This window comes from Phoca vitulina, unplaced genomic scaffold (assembly GCF_004348235.1).
Source record: "Phoca vitulina isolate PV1807 unplaced genomic scaffold, GSC_HSeal_1.0 scaffold15, whole genome shotgun sequence".
Lineage (NCBI taxonomy): Eukaryota > Metazoa > Chordata > Mammalia > Carnivora > Phocidae > Phoca > Phoca vitulina.
The window spans coordinates 16197381-16220711 of NW_022589718.1; the positions used below are offsets into that span (position 1 = coordinate 16197381).

At 37.8% G+C, this 23331-nt stretch overlaps 1 protein-coding gene and 1 pseudogene across 4 annotated transcripts in view; both read right to left on the reverse strand.

Annotated features, from left to right (window-relative positions):
• DLC1 (DLC1 Rho GTPase activating protein) overlaps positions 1–23331 on the reverse strand; it is a 486810-nt gene that overhangs the window by 321647 nt on the left and 141832 nt on the right. The window lies entirely within an intron of this gene.
• Positions 15510–16022, reverse strand: LOC116637689 (annotated as a pseudogene).

Genomic DNA, 23331 nt, shown 5'->3' on the forward strand with positions numbered 1-23331 from the left:
CTTGAGACCATTTAGAGTGACTTCATCGTTAAACAGATAGGACTACTGAAGCCAGGGAGAGCCTTAGTAGCGGCAAGGTAGATGGAGAAATCAGTCGTTCCTACTCTCAGATCTGTGTCCCAACATTTTTTTTCTATATCCTTCATATCTCATAGGGCCTCCTGTTTTTATAGTGCCATTGCCTAATTCTCTCTATACTTTCCCTTCTCTTAAAGAGTTGCCTACATTTGTCTTACCCTAGGATTTCCTTGAATTCTCCCCGCAGTCATTAGAACTTACCTCAAGTTTACTTACAATGAGACCCTACTGAAAAGTGTCATGTCATGGGTTTTTCTTAACTTTGTCCGGTTTTTGCCTACAACTTGCCACTTTGAAGTATTAATTCCCCTAGTTTTCTGAAGCAGATGTGGCCCAGACTTTAATCTGTAGGACTTCCTGCTATTTGCTTTGAGCCCACACCCCTTGCACTGTTCTGTGATTGCATAAAGGTGGTGAGCGGCACTGGGCTTCTCTCCCTGTCTACTGAGTTCAGCACCCTTTCTAGGTAAAGTCCCAGGTTTCCAGCTGTTTCCCCAAACTTTTATCAGCTATCGATGCACTGCCCCCTCTCTTCCAGCTTTTTCCACAGCTCTCTGTGGACTCCTGGCTCTTAGGGCCCTGTCCTGACCCTGGGGTGTTCTGTATGCCCTCTAGGCTTCCCACCCAGGGACAATAGGCCAGCTCCAGAGGATCATTCCACTCTTTACTCATTTCTCCTCTCTCTGAAGGTGCATCTTGCCTAATGACAGCAACATAATGTCACACCAATTGTTTCTAATTTCACAGAATCTGATTTTCTTAACATACATAAAAATTAAACAAACCTTTCTTAACCTGTTTCTGTCTCTGTCAGCCTAAAATCTATGCTACCCTTCAGCTCAGAATCCACCTCTTTCCCTGTTCTGTGTGGAAATAACTTATCCATTCTCCAGGGCATAATTTATTAGTCATCCTCTCTATGACCCCTTTCTTAGTCCCTTTTCTCTCAGAATTAATCAACCCTTTCGCACTGCCCTCATAGGCTCCTCATTCTGTGATAGTCATTTTTGTCTATTTTCTTGAAAAAATGGTGAGCTCTTTGGGGTCAGGAATAAATCTTGTTCCTTTCAATTGTATGCTTTTCTCTAGAGCATTTCACAGTTTCCACCCTTGTTAGAAACAAAGTCTTAATCCTTTATTAGACTGAAGCTCTGGGATGCAGGAATAATATCTTCTTACGCTTTTGCACTCCTCACAGTTCCTAATAAAATGTTAAGTACATGGTGGTCACTTGATATACTGACTGCTTGACTGTCTGGCCAGAAATCTGGTAGCAGAGTTCCCAGTTTGGTCTTAGAGAGACAAAACCCTCTGTACAAATGGCTTCTTTGAGAACAAGGGAAGGGCTATGATTAAAATGTAGAGCTCAGGAAGGAAAGGACTTTTGTTTTTCTTATTAGTCTTTTAATCTCAGTGATTTCTAGGTCTTTGTGTGAGAGTGTGCTAGTGAAAACAGATAAAGTTGGGGCGCCTGGGTGGCTCAGATGGTTAAGCGTCTGCCTTCGGCTCAGGTCATGATCTCAGGGTCCTGGGATCGAGCCTCACGTCAGGCTCCCTTCTCAGTGGGGAAGCCTGCTTCTCCCTCTCCCTCTACTGCTCCCCCTGCTTGTACTCTCTCACTCTCTCTGTCGAATAAATAAATACAATCTTAAAAAAAAAAAAAAAGAAACCAGATAAAGTGGCAAAAGAGAACAGAGGGATGGCAGATGCAAACATATTTGCTGGGTCCCTGCAAGTCATGGGATAAGAAAATATGTCTATTGGCAAGAGATGCTGTGTGCTTTACTTTAATCATAACTTTATTTCAAGCACACACATGGGCCTAGCTTAATGTTCCCCAAATTGGTACTTGAGGATTTTAGCAGGGATTTTTCACTCAAAATGTTAAGAGTTGTGACTTGAGAGAAATGTTTGAATAATCAAATAAATTTGTGAAATTCTGTTTTCTATGATTTTTGCTTTGTGTAATTATTTTCTGAATCATCATAATGTCCATACACATATTGAAAACTTTGAGAATTCCTGAAGTAAATAAAATCATTTAGCTTTATTTAACTGAGCATTTCTCAAACATGTCTAAGCATAGCACCTTTTTCTCCATTTGTTTCTTTTTCACAGAATAGTACTTTGAGGAATGCACCACTACTCCATGGTGACTTGAGTTCGGAAGAGAAGATGCTCCCCAGGAGATTATAATGCACACTCTATCTGTTGAGTCTCTGAGAGGTAAGAGCTAAGTTGTCTAAGATAGATTTCCTGCAGGGTGGACTTCCAGGTGGAAATAACCTCCAAAGAGCTCTCTAGAAACTGGCCAAGCTAATGCTGAAGTAAATCAATTTTAAAGGTTTTATTTATTTATTTTATTTGCGAGGGAGAGAGAGAAAGTGGGGTGAGGGGCAGAGGGCAAGACTCTGAAGCAGACTGCATGTTGAGCATGGAGCCCAACATGGGCTGGATCTCAAGACCCTGAGATCATGACCTGAGCCAAAATCAAGAGTCAGGAGTCAGATGCTTAACAGACTGAGCCACCCAGGTGCCCCGAAGTTAATCAATTTTAAAAAAGCAGTGTTTCTCCAATTTGAAGGGACATACAAATATCCTAGAGATCTTGTTAGAAATACAGATTCTGATTTAGTAGGTCTGTTTTGGGGCCTGAGATTCTGAATTTCTAACAAACTTTAAGGTGATACTAATGATGTTGATCCTTAAAAAGCCCCTTGAGTTGCAAGAGAGTAGAATGTTGAGATGGTGGAAGAGATCTGGAATCTACCGGGCTATCATGGACCCCAGCCCCATTATCATTCCAGGGAAAGGGCTGGTGCTCCCCAAGCAAGGAATGCTGGGATGGTAAAACAGGGCTGGAGGCCAAAGGTTCTGCAATGTCATATGGCTGTTTGGCTCCAGTTCTGTTTTTTTGCAGCATCTAATGTCTGTTCCAGCTGGATCCCAATGGGTTGTACTTCAATGTGATGGGCAGTAGTGGAAATTCATGCCTGCTGCCACTTCTGTCTGAGTTTCCCCCATATATTCCATTCCAGAAGGCCAATGAGTGTTCTGCTGGCCATTTGCTTCTCTTTATTTGACAGTATTTTAGGGTAATTTTTCTGAATAGAGTCGTAGAGGAATTGAGAAGTTTAAGAAATTAGGAAATAGGTTAGGAGGGAACTATTCATACTGTTCTTCAAAAGTTCCTTCATACACTGATCTTAAGCCATCACTGCAACCTGATTTTCCCCTTTCCCTCAACCCAGAGCTCATAGGCCCTTGTAGTCTAGTCTCTTTCTTAGCATACTCACATGCCATGCTAAGGTCTTCCTTCCCGCAAGGGCACATCCATGTGTTTCCTTTCTTTCTAATTCTTACTCCAATTCGAGCCTAGTTCAAGTTCTGCTTTCTTGATAAGGCCTGTTCTAATCATCCCAAAGCACATAGTACAGAATATAATTTGCACTAGTACTATTTGTTTCTTATTCTAGTTTTACCATTCTTGTCTCACAGTTACACTTTAGTTTCCTTGAGAACAGGGGACATCTTATTATTACCTTGTAATTTTTTATTTTCTTTTCTTGTTTTCTGCTTCTCTAGGCTCTCACATTTTCTAGCTTTATGCTCATGGGCAGCAAAGAAAACTTGTCTAAGGACTTGGTTATCTCATTTGTGAAATACAAACATTGGACTAATTTGTGGTTTTCATATTTCTTGAAGACAAAGAACCATTTCTTCAAAGAATATATTACATAATAATCCAATATATGGAATAGATCAAAGGCAGGGCTGTAGGGCAACATGATGTGGTGAGGGAAGGAAGAGATTTTACCCTTCTCTGTCCTTCTACTCTTTGTAGAATCTCTGCCTAATCATAAAGTTACACAGGAATCCAGAAAACCACTGGATTCAATGAAGTCTAAGGCCTTTTATTACTCTGAAGACTTTGATTTTAATCATTAGAGAAACTTTGCTGGTTTATGATAAAATGGGCAAACACATCATGACAAATAAAATGAAATTATAAGATAAAATGTACACGCCATAGTGGTATTTAAGGTGTGGCTCATCAAACAGCTCTGGCAGAAACATTGTGATGCTTTTTAGAAATGCCAGATCACAGATCTCCTTCAAGGCCTACCAAATCATAGTGGGTGAGACTGGACACTTGCATATTACCAAGTGCCCTAGATGATTCTTACAAACATTGAGGTTTGAAACCCAATGATACAGAGTAGTGATTTTAAAGAAAAGAATCTGCTTAATTACTCTCAATCAGTAGATATGAATATTGGACTTTTAATCTGTGATAGGTGCTAAGTGACAATTATGAATTAGAATCCAAGAAGCAGGAGATACACTTGAGGGCCACAGACCACTGAGATACCTTAAGTCAATATTTTGAAAAATGGCTTTTAGTTGTTCTTTGGTGGCTCAGTTGGTTAAGTGTCAGACTCTTGATTTTGGTTCAGGTCATGATCTCTCAGGGTCGTGAGATTGAGCCCCGTGTCAGGCTCCATGATGGACATGGAGCCTGCTTAAGATTCTCTCTCTCCCTCTGCCCCTCCCCACACCCCCATATATATGCACTTGCTTTCTCTCTCTTAAAGGAAGGAAGGAAGGAAGGAAGGAAGGAAACAAGCAAGCAAAAGAAAAAGAAAAATGGCTTTTAGGATTTGAGGTTGTACTTACTGTCTAAAAATTTCTACTGTAGTTATGAAGGTGAAAAGTAGAGGTTCAACTTGGAAATGCACTTTCTCCATTGAATGAAAAATAGGCAAAATTACCTGAAATACTTTGGTCTATGGAACTCGGTAATTGATCCTATACAATAGAAAGGCTGAGAAGAATCAATATCATATTTCTCAGAAATACTCAATCTTAAAACTAAACGTTATAAAATACAGAATTTTATAAACTACTGGATTTTTTGTAAAATGTATTTCATTGCCACAAATTCCAAACAATGGGTTATATGATGAATAGATAGTTATTGAGATAGAAAAAAAATTCACAATATAATTTGAAGTTTAAAAGCATTATAACATGGCATATGCAACTAACTGCTGTTATATCTAGCTGCATGAAGAACATCGATAAATGAAAAAAATAAGAGAGAATGAATACAAAACAAATAAGGATAAGCTATAAAATCCACAATTAATTCTTCCATGTCAGTCAAAAGTCAAGTGAGGGTTGATTAGGCCTATGGCATTAGTTTGAGTTACTTTAGTGGTCCTTCACTAAAAAGAAAACTAAACAACATGGTGTACATGGGAATTGTGATTGAATTTGGGAGGAAAACCCAAGAAAAGTTAGTGTGAATAGTTACAAAACAATGTATTATCAATCACTAAATGATATAATACATCTTATAGGCACTCATGCAAATAGGAACACTAGAATTCTCATTTTAATCCCACAGTTTTATAACACACACACACATAGCAAGTTTATTTACATTCTAACATTACTGGGGAGGTGTTCAATTCTTTTCACTAAAAAAGACAATACTCTAAATTTTAGGGATGATCTTTGCTTTACAGCATCAGGGCTGGAAATCTCTTTCTCCTATAGGAAGAGATTATTGGTAATAGAGACTGTGATGTGGTCTGTGAAAATGCAAGAAAAAGAATCAAATGCCTTTTAATTTTGGCAACTAGGAGATGGCTGGTGATATTTGTAGGAGTAGTTCCAGTATAGTGGTGAAGGTGACAGACAGAGTCACATGAGGTGTAAACAGGAGGTGAGATTATGAAGAGAATGGTATCAGACTGGCCTTACAAAAAGCTAGGCTGAGAAGAAAAAAAGGGTTCCAGAGTAGCTGCTATATGATTATGTACAGTTGGTGTAGGTTTATTTCTTTTCTTTGTCCTGCCCTCCTCTCCTTTTTTCTGTTTTCCTTTCTTAAAGATAGAGAAGACTAAATCTAATTTGTAAGTAGAAGAGAAAGAGCCAGTAGAAGGAAAAGTTGTTGATAGCATCGATATTGAGGAAAATTGATGGAGCAGAGTCACTGAGGAGGTAGAAGGGATGGGATCCAGGAAACAGGTGAAGATTATGGCTATATGGGAGGCAAGTGGGATTCCTATTTCATTAAGGCTGAAAGGAAGAATTCATGAAAAGACATGTACATTTGTGGGGAGAAGGAAAGGAGAAGGAAATATGCGGCCCGTGACTCTATTTTCTCTTTGAAGAAAAAGGCAAGTTTCACTGTGGAAAGTGTGTGCTGATGTTCTGGGGCAAGGGTGCCCAGGAAGGCTTGAGGGAAGTGGTGAAAGAAATCTTTGGAATTGCCACTCTGGAGGGCGTGGTGGAGTGTCACATTTCCACCAAGGAAATTTCTATTAAGGTAGCCTGATGTCAGGAAAAAGCATGGACTAAGGGTTATTTTTGGGGCACCTGGATAGCTCAGTTGGCTAAGTGGTGGACTCTTGATTTTGGCTCAGGTAATGATCTTAGGGTCTTGGGACTAAGCCCTGCATCAGGCTCCTTGCTCAGTGGGGAGTCTGATTGAGATCCTTTCTCTCCCTCTCCCTCTGCCTGTTCACACACTCTCTCTCTCTCTGGAATAAAATAAATCTTTAAAAAAAAGTTGTTCTCACATAAACCAATCACAAATGTCTGTCCCTTGTGTGACGAGTTAACAATTAAGTCTGTTTTTCTGATTAATTGTCAAATATCTAAGTGGTAAATCCTATTATAAGTTGCATGACTCTTAAGCTTTCTTCATTAGAAATGGCAAGTAAATGATTTGTTTTATCTCTAAAACTCACATACTGAAATAAGATTATGCAATTACATTCAGGCCGTTTTCTTCCATTATGTATGATGTCAGGGTACTTTGGTCCTATAAATTTTACAAGACATGATCTGTTGACTCAAAAAAAAAAAAAAAACCCTCTCTTTTGGGAACAAATATAAAAAATGACAAAATTTTCCCCAATTACTCTGTGTTCACTGGAAGGAGAAAAAAAAGTGGATGTTCCTACAGAATCATGCATTTGATAACAAACTCTAATTTAATCATGGACTTGGTAACAAACTAATTCTAGAGTGTTACAAATGAGGATGATATTCCAGATAGTGCTCCTATAACTAGCTAGCAACAGATTCAGGGTATAATAATGACTTCTAAGCCACCATTCTTTTTACAAAATAGATTTCCATAACCCAACACGTCCCTGCTCCAGATTTTAAGCATATTTAGAGGAAACCAGTAGTTTCAGTTTCCCATTCTCAATCCACAAAATTTATTAGCATTATCTTTGGAGCTGTAAAATTGTGCAGGCACAGGAGTAAACAATGGGAATGTACTGAGAGAGTGTGTGTGTGTGTGTGTGTGTGTGTGTGTATGTGTGTGTGTGTGCATGTCAGCATAAGAAAGAACGAGAGTGACAGAAGGATGATGTGGCTGAGGACTTTGGGTGGATGTTGGCAGGATGAAACTGAACCCCATAACTATTGTGATAGTCTGTCAATTGAGTCATTATTGAATTATCTGTGGTATATAAGAAACCAGACTAGACTAGGGGGAGAGGCAGATAAAAAATATAATATCTTTTAAGATTTGGGAATACAAGATACACTTAAGTATTTAATAAAAATGTAAAGCAATATTTGATAAATTATCAAAGTGGGTAATAGTGAGCTGGAGTGGATTGAGTTTTGTTAACAAAAAATGAGGTGAAATTTCTCTCTGCCTCTGTCAATAAATCTAACTATTCCTTGAATTTGTAGGCTGCTTTATTGGACATGGTAAACAAACAGGCATGAAATACAGACCAGAGAGTAAATATTCTGATTATATCTCATTTAAACATAATCTTAGGTAGCTGAGTGGTTTCATACACATTGTTCTCGGTTGAACTGTGTTCCCCAGAAGATATGCTCAAGTCTTCATCCCTGGTACCTGTGAATGACTTTACTTGGAAATAGGGTCTTTGCAGATATAATCAAGTTAAGATGAGGTCAGACTGGATTATGGTAGGTCCTAATCCAATGACTGGTGTCCTTATAAGAAATCAGAAATTTGGACCTAGATGCAGACACACAGGGGAGAAGAGTGAAGACCATGTAATCACAAAGGCTAAGGTAGGAATGATGCATCTTCAAGACAAGGAATACCCAGGATTATTGACAACAGCAGAAGCTAGGAAGAGGCAGGAAGGGATTCTTTCCTACAGCCTTCAGAGGGAGAAGGCTCTAGATTTAAACACCTTGATTTTAAACTTCTAGCCTCCAGAACTGTAAGAAAATAAATTTCTATTGTTTTAAGGCACCCAGTTTGTGATACTTTGTTACACAGCCCTAGGAAACAAATACACACATTTTCTGATAAACCTACCGAGGGAGTACAAATGGAAAGTTAACCAAGAAAGAGTTACAGATAAGGAATTTTAGAGCTCTGGTACAACTTTCTCAATTATAAATGAGGAAATTTAGGACTACAGAAATAACAATTACTTTCCCCAAACTGAATATGGGAAGCAGGGACCAGAATCCAGGTATCTTGCTTCCCACTCTTTTTTTTTTCTTTCATACTGTCCAAATGTATATAGGAAACATGTGTTCTGTAGAGATAAACTGGAAAAAGAGACTACTACTCCTGATTTGGGCTTATTGTATTAGGTCAGCAGGTTTGTGCTTTTCTTGAAAATAACATTATATCAAATTTTACTGTCCTGTATTCAATTACCTATCAAGACTAATCCTTGAAATGAGAAACTGTGTCAGCACACCAAAAGCACTCACCCTTTTTCAGTCTTCATTATTTTCACTTTTCCAGACTCTCTCATAAAAACAGATTCTTAGATTTTTTTTTTTAAATCATTGTCTGGACAATTGGGGCTTTATAAATTTAAAAATCCCTTTAGGAGTAACTAAAAAACTTTTTTTTTTTTTTTATTTTTGAAGCAGCTTTTTAACACACAGCAACTGGACAATGAAGAAAACAGACAAGCTGAGGAGGAAATTGTGTTTTCCCAGAGCTCTGTTCCATTGCTATATCTTTAAGATCCAGTGCCATGTAAAAGATGCTTGATGTTATAATGGCTTATTTGTTTGACACATTGCCAAAATTTATAAAACATTTAAAAAAAATCACATACTACTAGAAATGTGAGAATGTATTTGATCACCGGATGCTCACGGATTTAAGGTTTGAAAAAGGAACTTTCCCTATGTCTTTGTACCTTTAGGGGGAAAACTAGCGTTATGTGACCCAGCTCTTGTGTTAAAGGAGACTGAGGGTTTCTTGTATAAAATAGTCAATAAAAATCTGCATTTCTAAAAATATATGTTAAAATGCAAACCTTGAGAGAATATATTTAATTTATAGACACATAAGTTTTGAGTTAATCATCTTGAGGCATGTACCCGAAAACACTGAAATCATTTTCATCATGACACTAAGATTTACCAAAAGCTCGGATGACCTGCTGAGCTCCTACTTTGTCCTCAAAATTTATGTAGCTCCCACCTCTTTTTGCCCTTTTCTCCTCGATGCCATTTCTACTGTTCCTCAAGTTGACAGGTGGAGAACTGAAGGCTCTAGCAAACAGACCCAGTTTTCCCTTGAATGAAAGCATTAATCAAGGTGAAACAAAAACAGGGAAGGAGAGGAAGGAGTGATAGTGTATTTGAAAGCCTGTGGCCTGATTTTCATTAGACATGCTGCTGGCTCTCTTTTAGGTCCACACTGATTTCTTCTGTTTCCAGGACATGCCTGTGAACATTTTAGTCAATGGAACATCTTTTGAATGTCAAACTATGACTTCTATTTTCTTACAGTCAAAACACAGAATTCTATCTCACACATGATCGAAGCCAAGTGAATCATTTTCACAGTAAGAAGGTCTCTTTTCTCATGATTGATTCTGTGTTTATTTCTTTCAACAAATCACATCAGCACACATGACCTCATGTAATGGCTATGTCTGAGGCTTAGAAGGTCCACATGCTTATGTATAGCAAATAATATTGTTGTATTACTCTGGTAACTAGCTCCCAGGGACCCCTGTGTAGGCAGATCTGCAGCGGCCTCTGTGGCTATCATTAAGGGGCTTGTCTGGTCGCAGATGACTGTGTTTAAAACTTCCAACCTATGAAATTCCCTGCCAGCAAACACCATCAGGTCATAAATGTAGTACAAATTGATTCAAATAACAGAATTGAGAGGCTGCTTGGGATCTCTAAAGGCCATTTGATACGGACACATCTAAGCAGAGTTATGCCTGCTTCAGACAACGAGGTCCCTGATCTGATTTTAAAGTTGTCCAGGGCACTGAATAGTTCTGAGATTCTTATAAAGTCCCTAGGAAGAGTGAACTTCTGGACAACTTATGTTACACATCAATCTGCTTTCTTCTATGGCACTGTATATTTAGCTATCATATAAAATTAACATTTTGTTGGTCTTGTATATTTTTCTCTAAAGCACTGGTTCTCACTCATGGTTGCACATTAGAGAGGTCTGGAGAGCTTTAAACAAACAAACAAACAAACAAACAAATCAATGTCCCAAACCCCACTGCAATCAAATTAAATCAGAATCTCTTTGTGTACTTTAGCACCGGCATTTTTTAAAAACTACCAAGGAAATCTTATTATGCTACCAAAGTTGAAACTACTGTCCTCAGGTATGGCCTTTACTGGTGACAGGTGATTAATCAGTATTATCTTTGTAGTCTGATGGTAGAATACATATTACAGTTTTTGTTTGTTTGTTTTTTAAATTTAAAGTTGCCCTACTTCATTCTTAGTTATTTCTCTGGAATTAGTTTTCAACAAAACAGCCAGAATGATTGTTTTAAAACAAGTGAGTTCATGTTACTTCTCTAACTCCGAACAGTTCAAAGGCTTCCTATCACTCACAATCAGAATCTACTGTTGCAAGAAGTAGTGATCTGGCCTATCCCAAGGACCACGTCTCCTACTACTCATGCGTTTCTCATGTCACCCTCTGCCCACTGCATTTCTAGTGTTTCAAACTGCCAGGTGGGGTGCCTCTGCCAAGCAGACTGTTCCCAGAGTTTCACAGGCCAGCTTTCTCACTTTTTTTCAGGTCTGTCTATTCTCAAATGTCATCTCTGTGCAGAGACGTTTCCTATCCAAAACAGTCACCTCCTCTCCATGATTACTCTCCATCCACTGACCCTGATTCATTACACATATCAGTACACACACCAATACACTTTGCAAACCAGGAGGCAGCAAACTTTTTTCTATAATTGGCCAGAGAGTAAATCTGTGCGGTTTTATGTGTCTTAGAGCCTCTGTCACAACTACTCAGTTCTGTTCCAGCGCAAAAGCGGCTATAGACGATATGTAAACGAATGAACATGATTGCGTTCCAATAAAACTTTATTTAAAGAAAAGGCAGAGGGTCAGAGTTGGCAAACAGGCAGTAGTTTGCTGACCCTTGCTGAATAAGTGAAGTTCTGCCACATGTTTGGGTTTAGGTACTGCATTTTCTGTTATTTATACAACCCTCTCTAACTGAAAAAATTCCAAAATAATAATGCACCCAAGTGTAAATTAACAAACTTTAAATGTAATTAGTATTTGCACCAATCTTAGCATTCTTTCAAATTCTAATAGGAACATATACCTTGTATGTTATTTTTGAGTCAAAATTCCACTGAAGGATAAAACCCAAGCTAAAACTCAAGTTTTTTGTTTTTCTTTTTGCTTTTTTAAAGATTTTATTTATTTATTTGAGAGAGAAAGAGAGGGAGCACAAGCAGGGGGAAGGGCAGAGGGAGAGGGAGAAGCAGGCTCCCCGCTGAGCAGGGAGCCCGATGAAGGATTCGATCCCAGAACCCTGGGATCATGACCTGAGCCGAAGGCAGATGCTTACCCAACTGAGCCACCCAGGCGCCCCTAAAACTCAAGTTCTTGTGTCTAGCACTTTGGGGGACTTGTAGCAAATATGACATCAGAAAGCTACAACTAGTTGATTGTGGTTTCCTAGAAAGAAGTGTTACATCATCTTCCAAGTACCACTAGCCAGTTGAGGCAGACTTGGTGCCTCTGTCTTTCTTATACCTGTTTAGTACAGGAAAGAATGTCTTTTCCTTCACAATTCATTTGTGATAAAGAAGCTTATGATAGCTCTAGACACAATCATCTGGTAGAAATGATTTTTTTTTTTCTGGACCAACAGCTTTTTGAACTTACTCTAAGAATACCCTTCCCAACAGGAGGATAACATGACCATAAAAACAGTTCAGCGTTCCTGGAAGTGTATTCCAGTGAACATTGGATCTGTGAGATGATCATAGGTATTGGAATGGAAAAAGTCTTTGGTCAAATAAATTTGAGAGACACTAGTTTCTTTACTGCAGGATTTTCAGAACATCCTAGATAAAAGTAGCTATACATTTCTAGTATCTATGAATTATCAAGAAAGTCTATAAATACTCTAGAGTATGCCCAAGTTTCTTATTCTGTTTTGATCATAGAAACCTGTTTTACCTATAGTTTATCTTGCAAAAACAGGACTCCATGGAATCTAACTTGAGAAAAACAATTAAATTCTATGCTCACTAAAAGTTATTTAATAATCTCTGGAGACTTCCCTTGGTATTATTGAGTTTCACAAGTACTACTCATACAAACGGCTTTGTTTATTATTATTATTATTTGAAAACATGTTAGTAAATATAAAGAGATATGTAGTTTGCCTATAAAAATCCTAACATTCTTGTCTCAGCTCTTGTTGATTAACTATATATCTCAATGTAATGTCTACAAAAAGTGATGTTACTTTTACATACTTAAAATTTCAGTAGAAATTTAAAGGAGCCCTGCTTATTTTTTTCTGAATCATCTAATTCTTTTTCTAAATAATACAGAAATACTTCAAAGTAAGCCATGGTGGTGAGTCCTAAGAATAAAAGCTCAGTAAGAAAGGACATTAGATAAAAAAGTACACCTAAGGAATTCTGTAACTAGTGAGAAGGAAGGAAGTCAATTTAAAAAGACAGGAGAAGTGACAACTACTTCTCTCCAACAATAATTTCCCTGTCACTTTACTTCTTAGCATTTTGTGTTGAATTACTTTTACTCTTTATTCACTATCCACATATATGCCTAGAAATATTTTGCAAGAACAGTGCTTTATTCATACCTCCTCAGAAAGTGAATTCTAATTATGATATGTGATACTAACAAACTTAAAATATGTCCTGGCATAATTCTACCAAACTACCATTATGAAAAATTTTATTCATCTTCAATATATTCAAAGCCCCCAAATGGACAAATGTTCAGGATTTGGAAGCCAGAAGAAACATGGTATTCTGTACACATCTCCTTCATCCCTATTTTGTTTTATTGCCCAGTTTGAGTTGAAACTAAAGGAGAATATGAGGGTAATTCCAGGAGCAGAGAGACTAGCTTTGCTTTCCCCTTAACAATCATTATCTATAGTTCTTCTATTAGTTAAAAAAATAGAGCAAAAATTTGAGCTAAAAACAAACAAACAAAAAAACCCAAAAAACTATAACAAAAAACTCAAGAGAAACAATATATAAACATGTTATAATTCTAATGCCTTGATTTTGTCTACTACACACATTGGTCCTCCATGACTTGTTAAATTATGCTGAACTGATACGAAATCACCCCCCATGGCCACTGGAAGCTTCAAGTTCTAATTAGTGCTTAATCGAAGTGTTCAAACAAATGTTAATTTCAAAGAACATCAGTATTAACTAAGGATTAATAGTAAGGATTCTAGTGGCTACTTAATTCGAGAAACACGGGCAAAAAGATCTTCTTGGAGAAAATGTAATACTTCTCTCAGCCTTTGTATGACAGTGAGCATTATGAATATCCAAAAGGCGGCTGTTGTATTGCATTTCTCTCCTTCCCCTTAACCCAGGATTTACTGTTCTTACTTAGATGCAAGCTTAGTCAGCAATATCCTGCAGTTATCCAGAATCTGCAAAGCATTGTATTAGTCAAGTCTGTGATATAAATACACCAATATGTTTTTAAGCTTTAGTGTAGGTCCATAATGCACAAATTCTTCTTAATAAGCAAAGCAAAAATATTTCAGAATCATAAACTCAGAGGATAGGCTTAGAGTTCCTAGTCTTAAGTAGATAGAATCAAATGAGTAACAAAGAGAAATTTGCAATGATTGATGTGGTAGGTTTAGGTGCATTCTACACTTCCAAAGCAATGAAGAAAATCACTGTTAAAAACTTAAATGTGTCATTTTTACGACCAACATAATACTGACTCTTTGATTAATTCAAGTTACCATATTTTTCTTCTCACAGATTTGTCTTGATCCAGTTATTTTTTATTATAAAATATTCCACAGCACTCTGCACTTTCTTAAAATTACAAGAATACAACTAAGTATTATTCAGTGTTAGAAGAGATTCAGAGTGATTATCTGCAGTATTTAGTGACAGTTACAGTTTATGAAAATTTTCAATGTAATTTGAAAAACAGTCATCTCACTTCAGTAATAAGTTTTTGCTTTATTCCTTTAATTACATTTCTTATTGGTTTGTACATTTCCATTTTCTTCATTTCTCTAACTGGAGGCTCTATATAAGCTAGTCCCATTTTCTTCATTGATAAGGCATTATAAACCAATAGTCATAATACTCATACGATTCTAGACTTTTCCCTTATTTCTCCTCAAATGTGTACTCCATTGTATCTAACAGTGCAGGGACTATGTATTTAATTATTGCTGAGTCACTGGTTCTTTTAGGTATATCGTTCATCTTTTGATTATAAGGCTGTTTTTTTTCTACTTGCTTTTAAGATTACCCTTTTGAATTTTAAGTTTTATTACAACTTCCCTAAAAGTGAATATCATTGTATTTATTCTTTTTTTTTAAAGATTTTATTTATTTGACAGAGAGAGACACAATGAGAGAGGGAACACAAGTAGGGGGAGTGGGAGAAGCAGGCTTCCCGCGGAGCAGGGAGCCCGATGCGGGGCTCGATCCCAGGACCCTGGGAACATGACCTGAGCCGAAGGCAGATGCTTAACCACTGAGCCACCCAGGTGCCCCATTGTATTTATTCTTATCTGTATTTGTAACATTCTTGAAATTGTCTTTTAACCTGTTCTGGAAAATTCTTTTTTTTTTTTTTTTTAGATTTTTAAAATTTATTTATTTGAGAGAGCGCAAGCAAGTGAGAGAGAGCATGAGCAGGGTAGGGGCAGAAGGAGCAGCAGACTCCCCGCTGAACAGGGAGCCCGAGGTGGGGCTCAGTCTGGGATCATGACCTGAGCCAAAGGCAGACACTTAACTGACTGAGCCATCCAGGTGCCCCTGTTTTGGAAATTTCTTTTTTTCTTTTTCATTCTTTTCTTTTCTTTTCTTTCTTTTTTTTTTTTTTTAGGAGTAAACAGTCAATTTTATTGGGCTCAGACCAGGAGTCCGTGGGTCTTGAGGACCTGTGTGTATTTGTCAATTTTTCTTCTGGTAATGGATCTTGGCCTTCTCCTTCCTCTTCTCCTCCAGGGTGGCTGTTACTGCGTGGTACTTCCAGCCAACTTCATGTGCAGGGCACCCCAGGTAAGCAAACTTCCATGTAGGCTTCAGGTGCACCACCTTGAGGGCAGCAGGAACCACCATTCGCTTTTTCTTGTCCCTGGGGTGGCGGGATCCCATCAAACATATTAAGGTGGTCCAGGGCAGCCTGGCCTTGCTTGGTCTTATGGGGCAGCATGCTTCTCACTGTCTGCCAAAAGATGCGGCTGGGTGCTTGGAAGTGGTAGGGGCCACAGGATGGGTTGGTGTTCACGCAGAGGAAGGCCAGTACTTCAACTTGTTTCTGTAGAAATTGCCAGAAATGTTGATGCCCTCACAGCACACGATTACAACCTTCTGACCCAGAAGCAGCTGTTTTGTCACAGTGGCCACCAGGCAGCCCAGGAGATGGCCTTGGCCATCAAGCACCAGGACCTGCTACTCCGCCATCTTCAGCAGCCTCCTGGGAAAGGGTTTTGGAAAATTCTTCACCATATTCTCTTCAACTATTGCTTCTGTCCTTTTGTCTATCAATTCACCTCTAGAAATCAAATTACTTGTTGTTAATTTTTTAAAAAGATTTTATTTATTTATCTGACAGAGAGACACAAGCAGGGGGAGCGGCAGGCAGAGGGAGAAGCAGGCTCCCTGCTGAGCAGAGAGCCTGATAGGGAGCTCCATCCCAGGACCCCGGGATCATGACCCAAGCTGAAGGCAGAAACTTAACTGACTGAGCCACCCAGGTGCCCCTCTTGCTAATATTTTTAATATCACATTTAAAAATTCCATTGTTTTATCTGTGAATAAGCCTGGCTACTACTGATTTTCTAGGTCAATAAGTTAAATCTTTTATAAAACTTGTCTATTAAAATCTTAATTCCAGTCATGTAGGTTTTATACCTAGAATTTCCATTTGATTCTTTCTTAAAATTTTTGAAGTATTTATTTTTTGAGAGAGAGAGCGTGTACATGAGCAGGGGAGGGGGGAGGAGCGGGAAAGGGAGAGAATCTTAAGCAGGCTCCATGCTCAGTGTGGGCCTGATGCAGGGCTAGATCCTCACAACCCTGAGATCTTGACCTGAGCTGAAATCAAGAGTCAGATGCTCAATGCACTGAGCCACCCAGGCGCCTCCCACCCCCAATATGATTCTTTTTAATAGATGCCTCTAGTGAATTTTATGCATATCTTTATTAAAATTCTCTATTTTATTGCTTGTTCTCTTCAATATTCTAACCAGTTTTTTTTCTTTTTTTTTTATTATGTTACATTAATCACCATACATTACATCATTAGTTTTTGATGTAGTGTTCCATGATTCATTGTTTGCGTATAACACTCAGTGCTCCATTCAGTATGTGCTCTCTTTAATACCCATCACCAGGCTAACCCATCCCCCCATCCCCCTCCCCTCTAGAACCCTCAGTTTCTTTCTCAGAGTCCATAGTCTCTCATGGTTCGTCTCCCCCTCCAATTTCCCCCCCTTCATTTTTCCCTTCCTGCTATCTTCTTCTTCTCCTTCTTCTTTTTAAACATATAATGCATTACTTGTTTCAGAGGTACAGGTCTGTGATTCAACAGTCTTACACAATTCATAGCACTCACCATAGCACATACCCTCCCCAGTGTCTATCACCCAGCCAGCCCATCCCTCCCACCCCCCACTACTCCAGCAACCCTCAGTTTGTTTCCTGAGATTAAGAATTCCTCATATCAGTGAGGTCATATGATACATGTCTTTCTCTGATTGACTTATTTTGCTCAGCATAATACCCTCCAGCTCCATCCACGTCGTTGCAAATGGCAAGATCTCATTCCTTTTGATGGCTGCATAATATTCCATTGTATATATATACCACCTTTTCTTTATCCATTCATCTGTCGATAGACATCTTGGCTCTTTCCACAGTTTGGCTATTGCAGACATTGCTGCTATAAACATCGGGGTGCATGTACCCCTTCGGATCACTACATTTGTATCTTTGGGGTAAATACCCAGTAATGCAATTGCTTGGTCGTATGGTAGCTCTATTTTCAACTTTTTGAGGAACCTCCATACTGTTTTCCAGAGTGGCTGCAACAGCTTGCATTCCCACCAACAGTGTAGGAGGGTTCCCCTTTCTCTGCATCCCCGCCAACATCTGTCCTTTCCTGCCTTGTTAACTTTAGCCATTCTGACTGGTGTGAGGTGGTATCTCATTGAGGTTTTGATTTGGATTTCCCTGATGCCGAGCGATGTTGAGCACTTTTTCATGTGTCTGTAGGCCGTTTGGATGTCTTCTTTGGAAAAATGTCTGTTCATGTCTTCTGCCCATTTCTTGATTGGATCATTTGTTCTTTGGGTGTTGAGTTTGACAAGTTCTTAATAGATTTTGGATACTAGCCCTCTATCTGATATGTCATTTGCAAATATCTTCTCCCATTCTGTCAGTTGTCTTTTGGTTTTGTTGACTGTTTCTTTTGCTGTGCAAAAGCTTTTTATCTTGATGAAGTCCCAATAGTTCATCTTTGTCCTTGCTTCCCTTGCCTTTGGCGATGTTTCTAGGAAGAAGTTGCTGCGGCTGAGGTCGAAGAGGTTGCTGCCTGTGTTCTCCTTTAGGATTTTGATGGATTCCTGTCTCACATTTAGGTCTTTCAACCATTGGGAGTCTATTTTTGTGTGTGTTGTAAGGAAATGGTCCAGTTTCATTCTTCTGCATGTGGCTGTCCAATTTTCCCAACACCATTTGTTGAAGAGACTGTCTTTTTTCCATTGGACATTCTTTCCTGCTTTGTTGAAGAGTAGTTGACCATAGAATTGAGGGTCCATTTCTGGGCTCTCTATTCTGTTCCATTGATCTATGTGTCTGTTTTTGTGCCAGTACCATACCGTCTTGATGATGACAGCTTTGTAATAGAGCTTGAAGTCTGGAATTGTGATGCCGCCAGCTTTGCTTTTCAACATTCCTCTGGCTATGCGGGGTCTTTTCTGGTTCCATACAAATTTTAGGATTATTTGTTCCAATTCTTTGAAAAAAAATTGATGGTATTTTGATAGGGATTGCATTGAATGTGTAGATTGCTCTAGGTAGTATTGACATCTTCACAATATTTGTTCTTCCAATCCATGAGCATGGAACGTTTTTCCATTTCTTTGTGTCTTCCTTTGAATCTAACCATTTTTTTTTTTTTAATATTTTATTTATTTATTTGACAGAGAGAGACACAGTGAGAGAGGGAACACAAGCAGGGGGAGTGGGAGAGGGAGAAGCAGGTTTCCCGCAGAGCAGGGAGCCTGATGCGGGGCTCGATCCCAGGACCCTAGGATCATGACCTGAGCCAAAGGCACACACTTAATGACTGAGACACCCAGGCGCCCTCTAACCAGTTTTTTAAAGTTTACGACTGATAACTTTAATATCTAGATCACTTGTGCATCTGTTTGTTATTTGCTTTTCTTTGCTCCTCTTTCTCAGTATGCCTGGATATATATATTTTTTTAATGGATTAAAGATTTTATTGTTTTTATGGTCATCTCTCATTTATTTCATTTGAAGTTTCTGGCAAAATTAATTGTAGAAAAAATGCATATAAGTTGTATTATGTCTTTGTAGGCATGTAGCATAAATAGCTCTCATATAGTTTATTCAGCATGTGCATACATTATAAGATTTTAGAAAAAGGTGTTAGAAGCCTATCAGATTAAATATGCTTTCTGTTGTTTACCCAGATATTAGTAACTCTAGCTTTCCTATATAGATGCCATTCTATAACATCCAGAAGTTAATTTGTCTTTCATGGTAATTTTAGATAGGAGATAACTCCAGTGTGAGTTTCCCAGAAGTGCCTGGATATTTTTGATCATCTGTTAGAAATTTTGAATGAAATACTGTAGAGACTCAGGATAATATTTTCTTCCTTCAGATAGAGTTCAACCTATTTGCTGGTAAGCATCTATAGTGGGGGCCAATCACATTAATTCAACTGGGAACTGAGTTACCTTTTGGCCGGGTTGAAGTCTTGGTAAGATTTATTGTTTCTGGTTCACTCCCCTTCCAAGTGTGTTACCCTCCAAGTATCCCAAGTGAGAACTGAGGGGTTTACTAATCAACTTCTCCTTGGTTAGACTTGCTCTTCAGTTTTTCTCTCAGCACCATATGGCTGCTGAAAGCTCTTCTTGGCTTCTTGCTCTTTGGTCCTGCCTAGGCTTAGAATTCAGTAATGTCCTAAATGTAAACCCTTGTGTATCAGGCCCATTTTCCTGTGCCCCTTCTCCATGGAATATATTCCTCATGTCCTGGCTGTTGTGACACCTCTCATTGCCAATATTTGTCTCTCTTTATAAGAGACTGCTGGAAACTCTCTTGCCTTCTTGCCTTTTAGCAGTGGCTCTCTTCCTCATTCTCTGTCTCTTTTCTCTCATTTAATGCTTGAGAGGATTAGGAAATAGTCTGAGAAGAATGTCACCTCACAGTAGTTGGGGCAACCTCTCCGCAATTCCCCTTGTTTCTGATATCTTGAACACTAATCCCTACCTGTTTCAATAGCTCCCTGATGCCTTCATATATAGGGTTTCTTTTGTATTTATTTTCTAGCATTACTATGATTTTTAGTGGGAACATTGATTTGCTATGAACTATTCTATCATGGGCAGAATTTTAAATCTCTATTTGGTTTTAAGTTGGCAGACTCTAAGAGACTCCATGAAAACTGAAAAATTAAACTCTCTGTCAGAGTTTTGGAAAAAGTTGGAATGAGGCTCCTGACCCATTTATAGATGTATCAAACTGATGTTTCAAAAGAGCACATACATATTGAATCCTAAAATGTAGTAAAAAGGAGACCTAAAACATAAATATATTGTATCTTTAGAAAAAATTTACCAGAAAAACTGAAACTAAGGAAGACAAAAGCAAAATATGAAAAATATATAAAAATATAATTAGAGAAGAAAATGATTTGCTTTACATTTTCTAAGATAATATTCAAGTAATTGGTGATCTTTCAATACCTTTATCTTGGATTGGCTTTTATAGAAATTCAATTGAATCAACATCATTATAAGTGTGTGTGTTGGGGGGGCAGACACTATAATTTTTAAACTAAGTGTAAGTAATATCAGCCTGTCTCCAAGAGGGCCTTGACTTACACTTTAGTTTAAATACGGAATTTGGAAAATACATGACTTTATTCATGAATGTCCTAGTCCTTTCACTTTTTTGGGGGGAACTTGTGAACTGAGTGATTTTAATTTGGGGACTATTTGAGGAGAGAGGGAAGCAGGCAGAGAGATTGAGAGATAGTTGTTTATCTGCTTCATGGTTTGATCTTATTGCAAGCTCTTGGTATCTTTCCACTTCTGTCCAAATCAGTAAGCAGCTGGCCTCAGATTGCTATATTCATTTCATCTTTAACCAGGAAAAGAAAGCAGAATTGTTTTGGAGAAGAGGAGGGAGGGTAAATCAGTGATCTAAAGAAGGAAGCAGGAAGCTCTAGGCACTAACAAACACAAGCCTGTGCTTCAGAGATAAAAGTACAAATACATAGTCTATATCTTCACAGAACTTGTAAACCAGAGAATGGAACAACAGCTGCGGAGCTTATAGTATTTGGCTTTCTACCCTAAACATAGGCACAAAGTAAAGAGCCACTAATTATTAAAGCTATTACCTAGAACAACCCCAAAAAGTAGAACATCTGGTTAATTCCACAAAAACCACAGTAATGAGTAGGGACAAGATTAGTGTCTATGACATGCCAGTGACTACAGACTTAACTAGACATTATTGTAGGGAGGCCTCTTTTTCGAGTGATATCATCCTACTCTGAGGTGCAACAGCTGAAAAAGGAAAACAAAACAAAAATAACCCAGACATCCCTCCTTTTCTAGATTAAAAACCTGAGGAATCTGCATACTCAGCACCCAAGAGTTTTCCAGGGAGCCTGACTTAATTCAGCATATCAATGTACTACTGAGAAATACAAACAGAGACACATTTCAAACTCTTGTGTCCATATTTAACATACTTCATCTCTAAGTTAGACTTAAAGAATCCTGAGAAAAAAGCTGGGGAATGGTTTAAGTCATTATGGAATGGGATGGTTATTGACTGAAATAGTGATCAACCCACTGGCAAAATCACTATAGGGAAAGATTTGGTAGTATATCAATTACAAATCAGAAAAGTCACAACAAAACAAAAAACTTTTGATTTGTCTTCTAAAAATTAAAGAAGAAAAAGGTCCCCAATGGCTAGTTAGTCTTAAATTAGCTTTATGATATTCAGTGAAAGAATGGTAAACTTCCCTCTGGAAAGAATAAGAAATAACACAGACAAGTCTTCCATAACTGAGAACAAAGAAACATGAAAAATGAGACAGAAAATAATATTTGCCCTCAATACCAGTGAAATTTCTACCTTGCTCATCGTACTGTCCTGGTACCACTTAAGCAACAATTCTCAGGAATGTAAAATATAGGATATAATGTATTTCAGTTAAGAGTATAACGGAATTTAATCTCATGTGTAATATACTACTTTGGGGCATTAAAATACGTCCATTTGTTTTCTTTCTCTGTTACTTCCAAATTGTGAGAATTGAAAAAATAACACTCATTTTTTGTTTTCATCTTCTGATTTCCACAAACCCTTCCCAATGGGCAAAACTTATTGGAAACCATGGCCTAGGCCTGTTCATTTAGCTATGACTAAGATTTAAATCATCATACACTGGAGGCAGAAACTTTTGGCCCTATGTAAATTAAACACAATTAGGACTCAGCTCTCATGTCTCTTTTGACTTTAAAACACTCCTCCAAACTTTTACTGTGTTCAGGGCTCAATCTTTCAACTGCATTAACTGAGATATACGCTGTTGAGTCTTTACTTACTAGCAACATTTTCTCCAAATGTTAATTTTTGGAATCTGATCACCCTGGAAGTCTTCTCATCTCCCACACTGAGATTAAAATATAAGCTGTTTTTTACTGAACATTTTTGTGTGTATGCATTTGCTGTTAATATCATCCCATTCTTACATTTTCTTATTAGGTATATGATCTATGGTATCAACTGTTTTTGTGACATTGAGTAATATCTATTTGGCATAAACTAGATTTGGTTCAGGTGAATGTGTGGTTGTAGAAAACTGGTTTGCGATACATTTTCAAATGTTTTATCTTTATTGACCAGATTCACTCAACCATTAAGTGGTGGAGACAGGATTATTGTCCAGGCAATCTGACTTCCAGAGCTTTTACTCTTTACTAATTCTCAAAACTATTTCAAAAAAGAAAAATGTAAGTTGTTTATTAGATAGTCTTTATTTCTTCCAGGTCATAAACTTAAAATAAAATCTTTTTCCTAGATTTTGTCAATTTTGGTTTATGTAGAGAATAGGTTAAGAATTAAAGTACAAGATCATATAAGAAAAATTTAATACTGGCTTCCATTTTGGAATAGGTGTTATTGTAGTTTACTTGTCCTTTATTTTTTATTTTTATATTTTTTTCCAGTCAGCCCAGATAAATTGGTATTCCTGATTCTTTGAGAATACTTTGTAAATTATTACAACATGAAAGTGTTCTGCTTACTTATTTAACATTTTTCAGAAAACATACGCATACACTCTTTCAGGTTTTAAGAGATTTTAGAATACTATACATTTAAATCCTCCTAAACTTTGCCCCCAGTACACTGAAATATAGGTCCAGAGTATTGACAGCATGGATAAGTAAATGTTTATACACTTTTTACTCTGAAGAATAGGATTTTAAAAATA